We start from the raw sequence: 21,407 nt of genomic DNA, 5'->3' as shown, positions 1-21,407 counted from the left end.
CCTTCGCCTTCATTTGCATCCAAACCCCACTGCGTTCACATTGTTTTAACCTCTTTAGATAATCATCTACTACTTCAGTTAGACTAGCCATCTAATCCTAATTATCCAAACCATAGCCCTCCGTTCCAGCGGTTCCAAATGGCGAAAGAGATTGAGATGCAGGTTTTTAGCTTCCAACATGTCCTCGTTGAAGGCTCGATGCGCATAGTTGCCACCGTCACCGTCCACCCAAGGGTTGTTCGACAGTGGATCAACAATGTATTCAACTCCCTCAAAAAGGTAGATACGAGGGTCATCGGTCTCGACGCAGAGTACACGGAGCGTGCACCTGGGAAGATCCAGCGCACCGCCGTCCTTCAGCTGTGCCTCGAAGATGATGTTTTGGTGTACCACATCATACACTCGCCCTCCATACCAGGTGAGCTTCACGATTTCTTGTCTCGGGAGGACGTATACTTCTGTGGGGCAGCCATCCAAGGGGACAAACAGAAGCTGGAGCCGTACAACCTTGATTTGAAAAGCATCGCTGACCTACAAACCAGAATCAAAATTCATGTAGAAGATTGTGCTAAACAGACACCATCCCTATTCGACGTAGCAAATTTTGTGCTCGGTACAAATCTTCAGAAGGGTGACGAGACGGTGGCATTAAGGTCGTTTGGATGGGAGAATTATCCCTTGACGTACGAGCGGATAAAATATGCTGCCCTCGATGCCCGTGTGAGTTTCGAGATAGCTGGAAGGTCCAAAGAGCTTGTTGTGAAGCCGTCTCCCACAGAGAATGAGAACAAGAAGAAGAAGAAGAAGAAGAAGAAGAAGAAGAAGAAGAAGAAGAAGAAGAAGAAGAAGAAGAAGAAGAAGAAGAAGAAGAAGAAGAAGAAGAAGAAGAAAACGCTGCACCAGCAGGAGGGCATTATGGATGGATGAACTATCTCCTCTCTTGTAAAAAAAATTATTCCCTCTCGGTGTATATTGATATAGATGGACTATTATCGATGGTGTGCATGTCTTTGGAACAGAGTAGTAGCGTGGGTCCGCTTGACTATAAGGAACTATTTATCCGCATATATAGAAGCTGTTTGGTTCTAGGCCTAGCATTGCCACACTTTACCACACATTTTTGCCAAGCTTGCCTAAGGTTAGTTCATCAAAATGAGAGCCACAAGTTGGCAAGCCTAAGGGAATCTTGCCACATTTTTTATGTGTATGCCATGTGGGGCCCAAGTATGGCTTGCCTAAGATGTGGCTTGAACCAAACACTCACCTAAGTTGATCAAACTTACCTAACTTTAGGTGTGGCAATCTTTGGCAAAGTTAGTCACAAACCAAACAGGCCCATAGCTTTCTCTGCTACTCCTTCCAGTGATCGGTATGCAGTGCATGTGTCCGTAGACATGACAGCTTGTCCATGGAAGTTCAACTACGGCGACCATCGCGTTTCATCTCGTGATTCCCACGACGCCTCTCCAACCCACGACACCACGCCCCCCGACGTGCGCCTCACCCCTCTCGGCCACACCGCCCCTCTGCCTTTGTCTGCATGACATGTGGGCCACCTAAAATGCGGCGGGCATCAAGTTTCTACCACAGCCACCCGCGATTCCCACGACGCCGCTCGAACCCATGAAACCACACGTCCTCCGACCTGTGGCTCACCCTTCTTGGCTCCACTACCCCTATGCCTTCGGGAGCATTACATGTGGACCAGCCACCTATCGGGTCCACATGTTATTAACTCAAAGGTAGGTGTAGTAAGGCGCTGAAGCTCAATCCCGATGGCCCTGAGAGGGAAATTTAACTCCTGTGCCAGGGCTTGTCGTGCTCCCGCAGCATGAACTCGTGCCAAACTCAAGATTTGTTTCTTTACTATACATGCACGCAATGATTTAATGGACATTGTAATCTCAACATGTGATGGGGAGCTCTAAATTTGAATTTGAAACTTATAAAACAAAAAGATTCAAAACAAATAAACTGGGAGAGAGGGAGTATATCATAGGATGTGTCCCATACAAAATAAGTCCCCTGGTTTGTCACCGCAAAGATATGGTTAGAAAGGAGCACAGCGTCTTCCTACTCGTACCGCAACAAATCGGCCGCAGACAGCATGGTCCGCCTTTGACCGCCATGTGCAAGGTTCGTGCTATCTTATTCGGTCTCACTGTGGTTCCATCGTACCAATTCATGCGGTGGCCCATTGCATGGCTGATCCCAATGTTGGACAAAGGTTCTACGGGAACGGTGTCACCATTGTAAATGTTGTGCAAATTGACGTTGGTACCATTCCGTACACATGCAAGCCATTCTCCACTTGCACCGAGCCTAGCCTGTGAAACAGCGGGCAGGGGGAGAATTAGGAAATGGACACGGAAGTAGTCTTTAGAATGCATTTACTACGTGATCAAACTCATCTTACCTGCTCATCGGAGGAAATCTGAGTGCCCCTCAACATCGGCATCTCAAGGGGCGTCAACTTGCAACAACGGCCACGCCGCGCTGGAGAGACCCCCAAGGAAACATCCTCATGCATTCCACGGAACATCAAGATGCATTTGTATGAGTAGTTTATCTTGTGAGAGAAAAGGATGAACGAGGGAAGGCCTCTAGAGATAGATATGGACACTACTACTACCAATGTGTTGGCCCGTGTGTTGCAATGGATCCAAACTAGTAGAATAATACTTGTTCACGTGCTTGAAATATAAACACTCTAGTTTTGATAATGTGTCAGCAGACACGACAGCTTGTCCATGGAAATTGAACCACAGCGGGCAGTCGAGGGCCACCAGTGCTTGAAAGAGGTTCCGGCCATGGAGGCCGATTAGGGTGGCAGGCAATGAGGAGCCCGGGCACGCGGGCTGGAGGAGTACGGCGATGTCATCAGCGAGCTTCCTGAGGGCGGTGAACTTGTTACTACTGGCAACGATCATCTGGTCCAACTGAGAGTCGTAGTTGGCATCGACGGCGGCCATCCACTGGCCGGTCTCCAACACCGTCTGGAGACGATCCTCGGCGCCATGCCGCAGGCCGGCGTCGTGGACCATCTGGTGCAGCCGCTGGCCGCTCACGCGCATCTCTGCCATGGGTCTGGAGCGAGCTCTTTTGCGCTTAGTGTAGGTGCTTAGGCAAGTGCTTAGGTGCGTACGATGTGGTAGATGCATTGGAATGGAGCAGGGGCGCCTTTATATGAGAGCAATGAGGGCAAACTGCGTTGCATTCACATCGTGCAGCCTCTTTTCCCGGACCTCCTCCCATTACTTCCCTCATGCATTAATTGAAGGAGGATGCATTGGCCGTTAAACATATCGGGAACCGCTACTCCCTCCCTCGTCTGCATTAAAGGCGTATCGGGAACTGCGCCGCCCACTGTCAAACCGAATACTCCCTCCGTGTAGGTGAGTATTAAGTCATCTTACGAAAACCAAATACTAGTAAACACATAGGCATGGTGCATTAACTCTCACGTTGTTTCATATTTTTTGACATAAATAGAGGAATCAACCAAGAAGAGATGTGGGGCTTTTATGCTTTTAATGACTTGAGACTATCAAACATGACATGCAGCGGTCAGTTCGTTGCACAAGAACAAATACAACCCACGTCAGCACACACGCATCTTATAGCATCACATCCGATGGCTATAAAAGATGAATGAGACCAAATTATATCTCATCTAGATGAGTTCTAGCAAAACTGTATTAATGATACTTAGTACTCCTGCGCCATGTATCATATAAGTATCATGTAGTACTTTATTTATTGCCATGTATGACACATAGTTCACGAGCGCTCTCTATATGTACCACATTTTTTTAATTTCAAGTTTTGCTCCATGGCGCAATCCATCGATACTACTACTGTACAAAAGTGGAGTATATACATTTTTTAAAAGGCTAGAGGGCGGGGCAGTCTAGCTCGGTCGGTTTCACGAGAGGCGAGGGCCTTTGTGATTTGATGGATCATTAATGTTGTCAAATCGAATAGTACTGCGCCACCCGCTGCACGCCCGACGCCTCCATTAAACCCCTCCATTAAACCCGCATGCAAACCGAGAATCCTACTCCGGCCACACGTCCGTTCATGAGCGGGCCGGAATTAAACGCAACACCGGCCGAGTTTGTCCCGTCCGCCCTCAATTTAAACGAGGCCAGACGCCGGCCAAGCTCCTACCGTCCACCCTCTATTTACACGAGGCCAAACAGAGAGCGGGCAAGAATCGCACCCCTCCGCCGCTCCCCCATCTCCTCCTTCACCATTTTCTCCACCCTTCCGATGGCTTCCCATGAGCCGTTCTCCGGCATATTACATGGCTGGGTGGCCCGCCGAGCCCTCCGGATACGGGCGAGGCCACTCAGTGCTTCACCAACCTCGCTTGGCACGACGGAGCCAGTTGCCGCCCCAAGCAGGCGCGTGGTTCAGCAATTCACTGCTCTAGTTCAGCTCGATGAGGAGTGGCGAGTTGCTCCATGCTGACACAGCGGCGAGCACGCCGGTATGGGCGTCGTCGCTGCCGCGTCGTACCGCGCCACCAGTGTCTGCGGTGGGCGCGCCTCCCGTGTCTGTGGGCGCGCCTCCTGTGCCTGCGGCAGCGCCGTGCAGGCAGAGACAGAAGCCGGGTGCGTGGAGAGCGACGAGTCGGTGGCCAGCTTCTCCATGTCCGCCGCCATCATCAAGGAGAAGTAGAACACGGGAGGCCGCCGCCACTTGGGACCCATGAAGGCCACCGCCGAGGCGACGACCGAGGATTCAGTTGGTTTCTTTGCTGCTTCGTCTCTTCCGAGGACCTTCGTCGACCCCGCAAGTGTCTGACGGACATGAGGAAGACAAAGGGATCCGCGGGCGGCCATTTAGAACAAAATAAGTCTAGATATATCCATTTCTAGGACAAGTATTTCCGGACGGAGGGAGTATTAATTATACAAGAGAGCCGGATTGGCACCTCTTAGTTCATGTAAATGTAATGAAATCCATCATGTTTATTAGAAGATCCGGCTTTTTTTACGAAATCATTCATGCTTATATTAAATCAGTCCGTGTTTGCACGAATTTCATCTGGTTGGTTAGAGTTGTAAAAATGTATGCCACTGGCGTTTGATGTCGTCCTCCGCGGAGGGAAGCGAGAGGAAATTTGCCGGCTGCCGTTGGAGATGCTCTTTATGCTGGAAATAATAGAGTGACATCCAATCCATTTGAGTTAATTTCTTATATGATTGTCCCTCTATAAAAAGTTAATTGCATGTACAGTGTACATGTGACTTGCAGGGTGGCTACAGCTTCGTACAGAAAGTTAAAAAGAAACAAGTCCATCCTTAATATTCTAAGTACTATGTGGGTTCCACTGTCAGTACAGTAGTGAAAGAAGTATATATTAAATAAGTAGAGTAATATATAATATAAAAATCTAAAGTTAAAAGACAGAATTCGAACTCATGTCATCGCGTTGCGAGCATCCGGCGCTAACCAGCCCAGCACATTTTTGTTGTAGACCATGCTGGAGATATATCTCCATGTCTACTCTCATATATACGCCATTCGTTCCTAAATATTTGTCTTTTCAGATTTCAAATGGACTACCACATAAGGATGTGTATGTAGACATATTTTAGAGTGTAGATTCACTCATTTTGCTACGTATGTCTTTTCAGGAAGGGGTCAGATTTGTCCTTGATTTATTTATGAGGTATCCAGATGGCACTGCACCGCCAAGAAAAGAGGGTAACATCAAAATTATGGACTACTTTTTTGAGTATGTTGGTAAGGTCCGGTCATAGTCACTTGTTGAAATCTCTAAAAAGACAAATACTCCCTCCGTCCGGAAATACTTGTCATCAAAATGGATAAAAGGAAATGTATTTAGACATATTTTAGTTTTAGATACATCTATTTTTATCCATTTTGATGACAAGTATTTTCGGACGGAGGGAGTAGTAAACAGAGTTGGTGATGATGGTGTGCGTGCCATCCTGCAATATAGCCGTCCGATTTATATCTAATGGATAGGAAAGAAACTATGGAAATTTTGCAAAAATATACCCACACGTCTCTCCACGTTCGCAAATAAGGCCTTCCCTCGTTCAACCTTTTCTCTCACAAGATAAACTACTCATACAAATGCATCTTGATGTTCCGTGCAACGCACGGGCAGCTAGCTAATTTCTTTTAAAATAATTCCTGCGATAATTGGGTTGAGGTGATATATTTTATGTCTGCCCCGAATGATTTCAGATTCACTAGTAGTAACAAAGAAAAGGTTGCCTTGTTAATTAACAGAAAACAGGGTGAAAACTATCACATGAGGCCGGTAAAAACAAGGCACACTGGGTTCAGCGTCATCGTCACTACAGTTGTGCGCGCGCGAGAAGTCTACATATCGAGGGGGCTACCGAGCGAGGCACCGAGACACAATGTTTGATAGAGAAACCAATTGACAGATTATGATCAGATCGAGTTGTCACCCTTCTGCTGTCATTGTTGGGGGGGGGGAGAGAAAGACGTATCGAGAGTGTGCGCGGTAGGCACAGAGGCACAACTAGCGAGTGTGTGTGTGTGTGTGTGTGTGTGTTTGAAAGAGGAGTAGATAGATTATTATCAAGATCGATGTGCCACCCTACTCCTTCGGTGCCGGGTAGTGTGTGTGTGTGTATGTTTGAGAGAGAATCCAGTCGACAGATTAGTATCAAGATCGAGGTGTCACCCTACTCCTTCGGTGTCGGGTAGTGTGTGTGTGTATGTTTGAGAGAGAAGCCAGTCGATAGATTAGTATCAAGATCGAGGTGTCACCCTACTCCTTCGGTGTTCGGAAGTGTGGGTGTGTGTGGGGGGGTGCAGTGACACTCACATATCTCTACTCTTATAAAAAACAGAGTTGGTGATGATGGTGTTCCTGCCATCCTGCAATATAGGCCATCCGATTTATATCCGACTGACAGGAAGGAAAATATGGTAATTTTGCAAAAAGATACCCACACCCCTCTCCACATTTGCAAATAAGGCATTCCCTCGTTCATCCTTTTCTCCCACAAGATAAACTTCTCATACAAATGCATCTTGATGTTCCGTGCAACGCACATGGGCATCTTGCTAGTAGGGAGAAGGAGTTTGTGTGACACATATCTAGCTATATTAAGGGATAGGTAGATAGCATATGTGTGAGAGACATTATTATACTTTGAGACATTAGTGTCTGTGGGTGGGCGGAATTAAAGGGGTGGGCGTGTTAGACATAGAGAGCGTGTGTGTTTCTGTGTGAGACACTTGTAGGACTGGGTAGAAAGACGAATTTAACCCTAACAGAGGGAGAGAAATACACGAAGTGCGCGTGTGTGTTTCCGATGCCCACAGGGAAATGAGATATGTATGCGTGTGAGAGAGATATCTAGCGATCGTGGACGTGCATCGCTTGAACATAAGTCAATATCTACTTCGTATCGTGGCCAAAGGTACAATATCAATTCAACGCTATAAAGATTGGACACTCACATATCACATTTTTTCTATTTAAATAAACCTTTTCAGTTGTGCATGCCAAAGTTACAATGATGTTTCTTCAAATAACCAATGTAGCTATCATGCACATGCACCATTATTACTCTTGCATTCAAATTCATTAGTCTTGGATGATTGAAGTTTCTATTTTGAAGTAATATATGTAATATTCATATATGAATTCAACGGGTACGTAATTTATGAAATGGAGGCTATGTAATCATATGAGGTAACACTTTTAAGTAGCTAACTACAATATCCATTTCTTTTTGTGCGCCTCTACACTAACACGTCAATGCATTATGTTTAAAGTAAATAACCAATGGCACTAAATTATCTATTTACACGAGAAATACATAGGCTGAGCGTTTGATCCCTTTTTTGTGAACGCGCCACTACACTCGTATGATTGGCCGCGCCCGTGTGAATGTCCAAGTTATCGTCCCATCATCCCGAGTTATTGTCTTTTTTCTGGGGTGGACTTCACACCAGTTATTAACTGCTGACGCGTGCCCCGTGTACACAGTCTAGCATGACCTTCCCGCTAGCACGGTCCAAAATTAGTTGAAACTGGATACGAACGATCCCGCGGGCGGCAAAATCTCCCGCCTCCTTCTAAAATTTCTGCCACCTTAGTCTTTATCATGCGAAATCACCCTTTTGTCCTTGGTGCACGGAGACCAACAGTTACAATACCGCCTTCATCTACATGATAGGTCGGGGCTGCTTTGGTAACTTACGGTTCCCCCCACTACACGGCACCCCCATTTCCTCTCCCCCTCCCGCAAAAACGACTAACTCCACAGCACCAGAGCATCTTACATCACGCCGTCCGTACTTCATCGCCCTTTCTCCCCTCCCCTCTCGAAACCCTAGACTGCTCATCCACCGGTGTACCATAGCCCATTCACTGCCAGCAGCGTCCACCTCGCCGGATCTGCTTCTGCGGCCGCATCTACCCCTCCCACCTCCCCTAGAAACAAGTAGACTGCTCATCCACCACTGTACCACAACCCATTCAGTGCCGGCCTTGTCCACGGCGCCGGATCTGCTTCGCTGGTACTCTCGTCAACCGCCGCGCATCTGTAGCGGCTCATTCGTACTCCCCACCGGAGACGCTTCGTCCACACCCCCCGGAGCCTCCCCACCGATGCCCCTGTCGACGGCCTCTCATCCTCTTCGCCGACACCTTCCTCAACCCTACCAGAGCCGCTTCGCCGACACCTTCCTCAGCCCTACCGGAGCAGCTTCGCCGACACCATCGTCAACCCTACCGGAGTAGCTTCGCCTATACCATTCTAAACCCTACCGGGGCCGCTTTGCCAACTCGCAAGTCCACGGCCTCAGATCCGCTTCCTCGCACCCTCATCCAACCTACCGGAGCAGCTTCTGACACCCCGTCCACGGCCACAGATCCGCATCGTCGACACCACCCTTAACCCAACCACCGGAGCAGCTTCTGACGCCCCGTCCACGGCCGTAGATCCGCATCGTCGACACCATCCTTAACCCAACCACCGGAGCAGCTTCTGACGCCCCATCCACGGCTGCAGATCCGCGTCGTCGACACCATCCTTAACCCAACCACCGGAGCAGCTTCACCTACGCCCTCGTCCACGGCCACAGATCCGCTTTGCCCACACCGTAGTCCACCCTACCAGAGCCGCTCCACAAACACCCTACTCGACGGTTCTAGATCTCCTTACCGGACCCCGACAGCCAGTGCAGCGTCATCACCCTCGACATTTCTAACCTGATTCCCACCGTCTGGAGAGATGCCAAGCACCCGCCACGGCCTAGGTACTTTTCACCTTTAAACCCGTCCAGCATCACCTGCCCGATGTACTTCAAATATACTAACCGGTCGTTGTTACCTGTTATGCAGCTGGCAAAAACTACAAGGATGATGTTTCTTCTGGATCTAACAGCTCAGCCAACCAAGATCCTGGACTGAGGCATTGCTATGATCTTGTAAGCGCATCTCTCTCTCTCTCTTGTATTGTTCTGTGCCAACCTGCGTGCTTTGCTAGGATTTTTGACTAGTAATCCCTTTGTGCAGACAATGATTTCTACTACTGGCTACTAAATTAGATATGTAGATGTCATACATGATACTACCTAGTACCTCCGTTCCTAAATATAAGTCTTTCTAGAGATTCCACTATAGGCTGCATATGGAGCAAAATGAGTGAATCTACACTCGAAAATGCATCTATATACATCTGTATGTGGTCCATACTGGAATCTCTACAAAGACATATATTTAGGAACAGGGGCAGTGCATTACACAAAATCATAGGTGGCATGTAGGAATTCCAGTGCACTACATTAGGCTCCATTAGAGTGCCTGTCAGTCCAGCATACAGAGTCATGGCTAGTTTATGGTACGCACACAATCGTTAATTGGTGGTTTAAATATGCGCAAGGGTATGCAATGTAGTATCATGTAGAGATGTCTGAAGTTAGCCGTGTCAGCTTGCAGATAGGGTTACACAATGAAAAAGTACAAGATGTATGTGGCAATTTCATGGAACATCGCAAAAAAAGGAGAGGCAGCGGTGAGCCTATATAGTGTGCTATGGTACGTCACTCCTCCATTGCAATCATCGTGACATGTTATTTGTATGCCAGTTCTATTAGCCAAGTTTCTTAGGGACAGTTATTACGAGTTATCCTAAGAAAATAAGCACCTGTGAATATAAGCTCCATGTAATACGCCAACCAGTTCTTTTCATTGCGTTTTCAGCTTATCTTTGGTATGATCAGTGGAAAGTCTAGATTGCATTATATATGTTTTTCATTTTGCTGCCCATATGGAAATTAATTTGACTTGCAAACATCACAAATTGAACCCAGTGCAGTAATTAATATGATAGGAAAACATACCATCACTATTTGCTCAAAATGCAAATACAAAGATACCATCTACTTGGCACAATCTACTTTGGTCAATGTTTTCCATAGAGATCCCATTGCCTAATTTAAACGAAGAACGCATGACCCACATTTAAATGAAGAACAATTATTTATTGAAATTCGATGGTCCAAGTGGCTGGTTATTATCATATAGCAGCACCACCTGAAAGCATCATATAGCAGCAGCAGCAGCTCATAGCAACTCATCATACAGCAGCAGCAGTCTGCAATTCATCATATACCAGTAGCAGCTCATAGCAATTCATCATATAGCAGTAGCAGGAGCAGCTCATAGCAATTCATCATATAGCAGCAGCAGGAGCAGCTCATAGCAATTCATCATATAGCAGCAGTCGGAGTAGCTTGTAGCAACTCATCATATAGCAGCAGCAGCAGCTCATAGCAATTCATCATATAGCAGCAGCAGCTCATAGAAACTCATCATATAGCAGCAGCAGCAGCTCATAGCAATTCATCATATAGCAGCAGCAGGAGCAGCTCATAGCAATGCATCATATAGCAGCAGCAGAAGCAGCTCATAGCAATTCATCGTATAGTGGATCAGAATGAAAATTTGGCAAAAAATCAGAGAAGATCCTCACCTTGTTGGATGAGCTCATCCTTCAACAGCACCTCAAGGCCATGTCCTGGGAGGAGGGGAGGGGGAACAAGGTGCCTTCTGCCGCAGTGTGGCATCAGTCGTAGTTGTGCAGCGCCCGCCGGAGTAGTGCGTTGGACGAACCACAGTGGAGCAGCTGCTTGAGACCATGAGAATGAGGGGCGGCGCCAGAGGGAGGAGCAGCCAAGGAGATTTGCCCCTTCCGCCGGCCATGTAGCCTAGCTGGACAAAACATCGTCGAGGACCAGGCCAGATGGGACCAGTGGCGACGGCTCGCTGGAGGAACCCTAGTGCTGCAGGCAGGGATCGAGGTAGAGGGAAAGGGGAGAGGAGATGCAAGCGGGCAGGGCAGTGAATGCTTGCGTATTTGTTTTTACTTGAGGGTCAGGTGTGACACGGGCGTCAACAGTTGCATTTTGAGTGTAATATAGGAAGACAACAGATTCATTTCACTATTCCCCTTCCCTTCAATTTTTAGTGAGGTTCTACCCGAAACACCCCCCTCCAAAGCGAAATTAGTTAAGCCCAAGCCCATAACTCAAAATTGACTTCTTTATATCTTTTATGGCTTATTTTGACAATATGCCCTGAAAAGGCAGAATCGAACTGGCCCTTAACCTGCAATTCAATTGTGCGTGCAATGATGAATCACTCCTGCCTGTTATCTGTACATTTAGGCATCATCATACATGGCATAACCTAATACATGTGCATTCCATTGTAGAATCTGGAATATGCAATGTTTATGTTAGTTCATACGTTGCACATGATGTTTTAATGCCCCTTAAATCTGGTCAGTCAAGTGATGGTCTTTAAGCCTCCTTCTTTGCTTCTTTTCTTGATATGTAAGATTTGCTCACACATTTGTTCAATTGCTTGTTTGCATCAGCCACCCATACTAGGACTATTTGCTTTGATTACTTGTTGTTATTGACCTAACACTCTAACAGACCTTGTCAACGATTTAAACACTAAGGGCTGCTGTAGTGGGGCCTTGTCTAACTCATAGGTAACATAAAGGTTTGGCTGTACACTACAGTAGGCTCTCCAAGAGTACCTGGAGATCCAGTTCGAAGCTATGCCTAGTTTTTACATAGTGCAGACATAGTAAATGCTCATTTCATTGTGTGCAAGTGCAAGAGATGCGGCATGTTTCATTATGTGGTGTTGTTTTGTTATAATCTCATCCTTTTGTGTTCACAGACTGGAAAGTATGCATATTTATCTTCCAAGGAGATGAGTAACTAGTTTGTGTCACCTTGTAGAGGGGGTGCAATGAAGATAAGATTGAGGATTTCCAAGTACAAGATGTTAGGAAGGAGCCTTGCAAGAGAAGTAGGAGCTGCGCTGAGCCTCTTCAACCTGCTAAGGTAAGTCACTGTATACAACTCAACAGTTCAATTCCTTGTTTGTTTCAGGCATAGTTAATTTTCTCTTTTCAATTGCTTTATTTGTCCTCACTTAATGAGATGCCCAAATAATTATGCGTGATGTTTGGTACTTGTATCACTATTAGTTGACATAATTAAAGGCCTTACCATTTAATTACTCTGCCGAAGTGTGCCTGAAGCTTTGAAGTCTATTAACCAACTATTATTGCATGAGGCTCACAATCTAGTTTATACTACGCTAATGATTGCATAGTTTTGCCTGCTGTAGTATGTTTGTATGAAACCCTCTGCTGTTCATTATGCTCCCTAAGACTTTAATTGCGATACAGAATGGCCAACTGCTTGCTTACTTATAAGCAATGTGCTGTCTAAATTTGTAACTTGTCTATGTTTTCGATTGGGCCCCAACATCATGCTCCTCTGGTGAGCTAAGAGGGATTTCTGTATGCAGGCTGCACAGACTATCTTTTTTATAATTTTTAAAATATCACCTGCTTATGCTTCATGACGTGTAACATTTTTTTGTGAAAGTGACGTGTAACATTATTTTTAGTCCTGTTTTGCCATGTAGTACAAAATAGTGTCTTGTTCGCTTCACTGTTGTAACTATATTTTTGCCATAGTCATGTGTACTTACAGAAACATTTCAGGATGAAGTGACATCAACACAAAAATCTGCGAGCAGTGCGGCATGGCCGTTATCGAATGATTATGGATTGGAATTGGAATGTGCTGATGTTCTCGAGCATCAACTAGAGGTGGCAAGACAACGTGTACATGATTGTCAATGTATAATCAACAAGTTGAGACTGGACATGCAGGTATGAGATGCAGGAGTAAAAAAATGAAACAAGACACCGAGGTAACCATGAAGGAACTGGAGATTTTGCAGACTGAAATTTGTGCCATCTGAATCCGGCCAATCCTATTTTTTGAAGAGATTATAGTTCAAATGGAGTTAAGTTGATGCCCGTCCATGATGTATGAGCTGTATTTGCCCAGTGTATGTAATTTGCTGTTTGTGTATGCTTTATTATCACTTGTGCCGAACCATAATGCCCAGTGGGTATAATCGGCTATAATTTCTTTATTGTATAGTGTAGGATTATTCTACCTTTCTATGCCTTGATCTCTTTGTTGTATAGTGTATGCTTTTTAGAGGTGATAGTATTGAGTAGGATAATTCTTTGAATATGCTATATCGTTCAAACGGGGGCCAACTCGCCCGACCATGGCCCTTCATGGGCCGTCGGATCCATGGGCCTTCTTTGTCTCGTAGGATCCATGGGCCTTCTACGTCTCGCAGGATCCATGTGCCTACTACGTCTCGCAGGATCCATGGGCCTTCTACGTCTCGCAGTGTCCATGGGCCTTCTACGTATCGCACGATCCATGGGCCTTCTACGTCACGTAGGATCCATGGGCCGCCGACTCATTTATGGGTCTTGTACTGGCCTTTAATGGGCCGTAGACGGGCCTATAATGGAAATTGTACGTTTTTATGGGCTAACCATAACAGGCCGTTAATAGGCCGTATTTGGTGATGCTATGAAAATGGCCCAACAGACTAACGGACCACAAACGGGCCGACTGTAATGACGGGCTAAATTTGGCCCACAAGCAAAAAATGACACTAACAGGCCGTAAGTAACCAAATGCTGCAAATGAGCCCAAGAATAATGGGCCCTCAGAAGGCCGAAAGTTAACTTGGGCTGGAAATGGCCCAACGGAATAATGGCCCGTTAATGGGTATAAAGTGTTACACTGTTCATTACGGGCCAGTTTCACTGCGGGCCATTAATGGGTGTAAAGTAATACACTGTTCATTACGGGCCAGTTTCAGCACGGGCCGCTAATGGGCCAAGAGTTACAAAGGGCCTCATATGGGCCAAACGACGTCATGGGCCATACATGGGCCAGAAGTGAAAACGGGCTGGAATCATATTGGATGGCCCAGATGACGCTGCTGGGCCTAATTTGCATAGGGCGTAACGGGCCTTGGGTTAGCGGGCTGTAAATGGGCTATATGCTAATAGGTCATTAACAGGCTTTCCATGGGACGGCCCGCCAGCTTTTGACCAAGTCAAACGGGCCGGCCTTTTCACAGGAATGGGCCACTGTTGGGCCGTGCCACGTGTCGATGTATCATAGGCGCCTTCTATCCAGTGAGTGGATGACATCTGTCCCAATGATGAGCCGACACGTGTTTCCTCCAGCCAATGATGATTTTACACGTGGAAAATCCCCATTGGTCGGGGCTGTTAACGGGTTATCGGATCCAAAAACCGACCCGAAAGCTTAACGGCGTTCCGTTACGGTGGATGCCACGTGTCGGTCACCCTTGACGAAAGCACTTCTGTGACGCGCGATTTATCATCATGGAAGTGGACACTTCCGTGATGATAATTTTGGTAATTTCATGGAACACTTCTATGACAGCACAGGTATGACTATCTTGATTCTGTCATAAAATCGTCATGGATGTACATGCATGACAAAAAAATGCGACCTACTGTGACAAACACATATCATCACAGAAGTGTATTTTTTTGTAGTGAGAGGGATCGCCTTTTCGCCCAACCTGCTGATAAACTGGCTCAAAGCCGCAATACGACCCGCGAAGCGTTGAACATCATTGATACATGCCGGTTTAGCCAGAGATGTGATAGCTTTAATCTTTTCCTGATTGGCCTCAATGCCCCGATTGGACACCAGAAATCCCAAGAGCTTGCTGGCCGGTACACCAAAGACACACTTAGCCGGATTGAGCATCATTTTATAAATTCTCAGATTGTCAAAGGTTTCTTTGCTAATCAGATATGAGTGTCTTCGCCTTCCTAGACTTAACCACAATATCATCCACATAGGCATGAACATTGCGCCCAATCTGAGTATGAAGACAATTCTGCACACAGTGTTGATAAGTTGCCTGGGCACTCTTGAGCCCAAAAGGCATGGATACATAACAGAAGGCTCCAAAGGGAGTAATGAAAGCTGTCTTCTCCTGGTCCTTAACTGCCATCTTGATCTGATGATAACCAGAATAAGCATCCAAGAAACTCAAACGCTCACAACCCGCCGTAGCATCAATGATTTGATCAATATGAGGGAGGTCAAAGGGATCAGCTGGGCAAGCCTTGTTCAAATCTGTGTAATCCACACACATACGCCAAGTGCCGTTTTTCTTAAGTGCTAGCACCGGATTAGCCAACCACTCTGGGTGAAACACTTCCACGATAAAACCTGCTGCCAGGAGCCGGGTTACCTCTTCTCCAATGGCCTTGTGCCGCTCCTCATTAAAGCGGCGTAGAAACTGTTTGAGAGGTTTGAACTTCGGATCAATATTAAGAGTGTGCTCAGCGAGTTCCCTCGATACACCTGGCATGTCAGAAGGCTTCCATGCAAAGATGTCCCGGTTCTCACGGATGAACTCGATGAGCGCGCTTTCCTATTTGGGATCCAAGTTGACGCTGATGCTGAACTGCTTGGATGAATCGCCAGGAACAAAATCAACCAGTTTAGTCTCATCAGCCGATTTGAATTTCAAAGCCGGATCATGCTCCGTAGTGGGCATCTTTAGAGAGGTCATGTCTGCCGGATCAACATTATCCTTATAAAACTTAAACTCTTCCGTTGCACAGACCGATTCAGCATACGCCGCATCACCTTCCTCACACTCCAGAGCAATATTACGGCTACCATGAACCGTGATGGTCCCCTTGTGACCCGACATCTTGAGGTGCAGATAAACATAACACGGCCTTGCCATGAATTTAGCATAAACCGGCCGTCCAAATAAAGCATGGTACGGGCTTCTGATCTTGAGCACTTGAAAGGTCAGCGTCTCGGACCTAGAATCATGATCATCTCCAAAAACCACCTCCAGAGCTATCTTACCAACTGGGTAAGCCGATTTACCAGGCACCACTCCGTGAAAAACGGTGTTTGACGGCCTAAGATTCTTATCTGTCAACCCCATACGCCGGAAGGTTTCATAGTACAAGATATTGATACTACTCCCTCCGTCCATGAGCACCTTAGTGAACTTATAACCTCCCACCTGCGGTGCAACCACCAAAGCTAGGTGACCCGGATTGTCAACCCGGGGCGGATGATCCACTCTGCTCTAGACAATAGGCTGCTCAGACCAGCGTGGATAACGGGGCGGATGATCCACTCTGCTCTAGACAATAGGCTGCCCTTTTATGGAGTTTCTGATCTCACTTGCACAAACTAGTAGTGAAGACATGATACTGTCCACCGTTTAACTGCTTTGGGTTGCTCTGATAACCCGACTGCTGTTGATTTCCCTGATTACCCTGTTGATGGTTACCACCTTGGTTATTCTGATTGCCCTGATTATTCTGAAACCCTGAGTTTGAACCTCCACCACCATAACCCGGCCCATGGAACCCTAGACCGGAACCACCAGATGGACCCTGATCATACCGGAAAAGATCAGAGTTCTTGAATTCCCTCATGATGTGGCAATCCTTCCAAAGGTGCATGGCTGGAGCCTCCTTTGTCCCATGCTTTGGGCAAGGCTAGTTTAACAGCCGTTCCAGATTCATTCCTCCACCGCGCTGGGGCGGTTTACCCTTACGGCGCTGCATATTACCCTGCATATTGGTGTTAGCCACAAAATCAGAATTGTCCGCTTTACGCTTACCATTATTTTCGTGGCCCGCCTGGTTATGCTGTCCTTTTGAACCGGCATTCTTCTTTCCCTTCTCCTGTTTCTCTTCATCAGAATCAGGGTCCTTGGTATTATCAGAATCAACATACTTAAGCAGAGCCGCCATGAGTGTCCCCATATATTGCAGTGACGCTTGAGCCGTCCCAATTTCATCTTAAGTGACTTAAACCGGAAATTGCCTTCCAACATCACAATTGTTGTATCCGGATTGATGCGGCCTGACGGGTGCAAAATTTCTGAAACCCGGTGCACCCAATGGGTTGTTGATTCATTCTCTCCTTGGACACAAGCTGCCAAATCTACAATGGACATAGGCTGCTTGCATGTATCTTTGAAGTTTGCTATGAACTTGGCCTTCAACTCATCCCATGAATTGATCGAGTTAGCAGGCAGGCTCTTCAACCAGGTGCGAGCCGTTCCTTCTAGCATCATGGTGAAGTACTTTGCACATGCCGCTTCATCCACATTTAGCATTTCCATCGCCATCTCCTAACTTTCAACCCACGCCTCGGGGTGCTGATCAGCGGTATAGTTGGGCACCTTGCATGGCCCTTTGAAATTTTTGGGCAACCGTACATTACGGAGAGCCGGGATGAGACACGGCACTCCCCAGGAGCTGAAGGCAAGCCCGGTCCCTCGTTCCACTAACGCCGCTGGCTGAACCAGGGCGGGTTGATGACAACCCGCATGTTGCGCTACTAATGCAGCCTCCCTTCGCTCTCTACCATTATCCACCACATCCTGAGCATTCAAACCACCGTTCGCCGAATTAGGCCCTCGAGGGGCATCACGATGCCGCGCACTGCTTGACACGGCCGGTTCGTCTATGTGCCTGCTATAACTCTTGCTCGGACGAGGGGTTGAATGTATTCTGTCTTGGCTGTAGGAATAAGCCTGTTGCTATACAACGGCGGTTTGAAGAAGATCCCTGGCTCGTTGAGTCCCAATCGCTACTAATGAATCACCCTCCATCGGAATAGCCGCCAAACGTGATATTGCTGCAATCATATTATCCAAAGGGCTAGAAAAGTGACCCGGTGGTGTTGCTACATATTGCGGCGGGTTGTCCGTCCGTCGAGGCGGGTCCATCGCCCGTGGCTGATCCAGCGCCGCTCCAGGTGCCTCGGTCCGGTTTACTCCTGCCGGATTGCTAGGCCCAGCTCCTGGTGTACCGAAGAGATTCAGACCTCATAAATTTGCGGCAGTCGAGATCGGTACTTCCTTCTCATAACGCTGTTTGATGCGTTCTGATCCAACATAAGCCGGTAATTATGTGCTTGGATTTGCTGTGATTGGGCATCTAAAGCGGCCCGCTCTTCATCCATCCTGGCCTCCTCAGCCGCCAAGTCCGCCTTGGCCTGAGCTATCTGGTCCTTTAGCTTTGCGACATCCACATTATGCTGATCTTAAGTCTCCAGAGTCACCACTATAGTCAATCATGCCGTCAAGGCGTACAGTAAACCGGCCAGAACTTGAGCCGGCCGGCGGGCCGGGCCTCCTGCCGTGGCTGCCGATCCGGAGAGCATTGCTGCTGTAGATGAAGATTGCACGGTGGGCTGCGTACCAGCCATGAAGATTGCAACCCGGTTTGGCGGTTCAAGGGGACCCGGAATACTGTCGCCATCGGAGTATCCCTCAAACCAGCCATCGTGCAGCTGGTATAGCGACTGAGGGAGTCCTGGACTAGGGGGTGTCCGGATAGCCAAACTATCATCATCGGCTGGACTCCAAGACTATGAAGATACAAGATTGAAGACTTCGTCCCGTGTCTGGATGGGACTTTCCTTGGCGTGGAAAGCAAGCTTGGCAATACGGATATGTAGATCTCCTACCATTGTAACCGACTCTGTGTAACCCTAGCCCTCTCCGATGTCTATATAAACTGGAGGGTTTTAGTCCGTAGGACGAACAACAATCATACCACAGGCTAGCTTCCAGGGTTTAGCCTCCTTGATCTCGTGGTAGATCTACTCTTGTACTACCCATATCATCAATATCAATCAAGCAGGAGTAGGGTTTTACGTCCATCGAGAGGGCCCAAACCTGGGTAAAAACATCGTGTCCCTTGTCTCCTGTTACCATCCGCCTAGACGCACAGTTCGGGACCCCCTACCCGAGATCCGCCGGTTTTGACACCGACATTGGTGCTTTCATTGAGAGTTCCTCTGTGTCGTCGCCCATAGGCCCGATGGCTCCTTCGATCATCAACAACGACGCGGTCTAGGGTGAGACTTTTCTCCCCGGACAGATCTTTGTATCCGACGGATTTACACTGCGGGCCAATTTTCTTGGCCATCTGGAGCAGATCGAAAGCTACGCCCCTGGCCATCAGGTCAGATTTGGAAGTATGAACTATACGGCCGACATCTACGGAGACTTGATCTTCGACGGATTCGGGCCACAGCCGAGCGTGCCGCACTGTCACGAGGGGCATGATTTAGCTCTACTGCCGGAGAGTGCCCTGGAGGCCGCACAAGAGTCCGCTCCGGCCCTTAACACGGAGCCGACTACGCCAATCGAGGATGTGTGGCTAGACACCGCCTCGGGGGCTGCTACCTCTATGGCGACAGAGCCGAATACCGACCCTATCCCTTGTGAAGCTCGTGACTCCGAGGTGCCGGACTCCTCGCCGGACTCCGAACCTCCCGCGCCCCTGCTAATCGAGTCCGATTGGGCGCCGATCATGGAGCTCGCTGTCGCAGACATCTTTCAGTACTCGCCTTTTGGCGACATCCTGAATTCGCTAAAGTGTCTCTTTTTATCAGAAGAGCCCTGGCCGGATTACGGTCAGGACGGTTGGGTTGCGGATGACAAAGAAATTCAAAGCCCACCCGCCACCCACTTTATAGCCACTGTCGATATGATAGACTTCAACTCCGAAGACATTGACGGTATGGACGACGATGCCGGAGACGACCAAGAACCAGCGCCCACAGGGCACTAGAAGGCCACCTCAACTCACGACGTATATATGGTGGATACACCTAAAGGAAGCGATAACGAGGAACAACGGGACGCTGCGAAGGATAATTCCCCCGAAAAACAGCCAAAACGGCGACGCAAGCGCCGCCCAAAGTCCCGCCTCGACAACGACAGCACCCATACAGACCCAGCCATAGAGCAGGGCGAACTAGTGGACGACGAACATGCCCCCAAGCAAACATCCGAACAGGATGAATTGGATAGGCAACCCATCCCCGATGAAAACAACAGTGCGGATGATCTCACGCTGGACACATCGTTGGAGCAGAAGAACCTTCACAAAAGGCTCGTCGCCACTACACGAAGTCTAAAGAAGCAGAAGCGGAAGCTCAAAACAGCGGAAGACGTACTCAGAATGAGATGGAGCAAAGTACTCAAGACCACAGACAAATACGGCGATAGTCGCCAAGCAAAGAGCTACCCGAAGTGCAAACTATTGCCCGAATTTGACGAGGAGGCCATAGAGCCCCCACAATCAAAAAACAAAGAGGCCGCCCGGTCGGATGGACGACCACATGACAAACAAAGAGCGGCAAGCGGCGCCGCACACAACCGGCACGTGATCCACATAAGGATCCTCGCAAAAAGGATGGCCCGGTCAGGTCCATCTATGGGCCAAGAAAGCAAGCTCCAGAAAGCAACACAACACGTTGAGTATTCGAAAATCACGGCACACCCAAATACAGGGGCGCCGCACACCCCCTATGTTTCACCGATGAGGTACTGGATCATGAATTTCCAGCGGGATTCAAGCCCGTAAACATACAGGCATACGACGGAACATTAGACCCCGGAGTCTGGATTGAGGATTACATCCTACACATACATATGGCTAGGGGAGATGACCTCCACGCCATAAAATACTTACCCCTCAAGCTCAAAGGGCCAGCCCGGCATTGGCTCAAAAGCCTCCCAGAAAATACCATTGGAAGTTGGGAAGAGCTCGAGGATGCGTTTCGGGCAAATTTTCAGGGGACTTATGTCCGCCCTCCGGATGCAGACGATTTAAGTCACATAACTCAACAGCCCGGAGAGTCAGCCCGCAAATTCTGGAACAGGTTCCTCACCAAAAAGAACCAAATAGTCGACTGTCCGGACGCCGAAGCCTTAGCAGCCTTCAAACATAACGTCCAAGACGAATGGCTCGCCAGACACCTCGGCCAGGAAAAGCCAAGAACAATGGCCGCACTAACAAGCCTCATGACCCGCTTTTGCGCGGGAGAGGATAACTGGCTGGCAAGATGCAGCACCAACGACCCAAGTACAACCGAGGTCAGGGATGGAAATGGGAAACCACGACGCAGAAAGGACCAGCACC

The sequence above is a fragment of the Triticum dicoccoides genome, chromosome 5B (assembly GCF_002162155.2).
Source record: "Triticum dicoccoides isolate Atlit2015 ecotype Zavitan chromosome 5B, WEW_v2.0, whole genome shotgun sequence".
NCBI classification, from domain to species: Eukaryota; Viridiplantae; Streptophyta; class Magnoliopsida; order Poales; family Poaceae; genus Triticum; species Triticum dicoccoides.
This window is presented reverse-complemented; position numbering follows the sequence as displayed.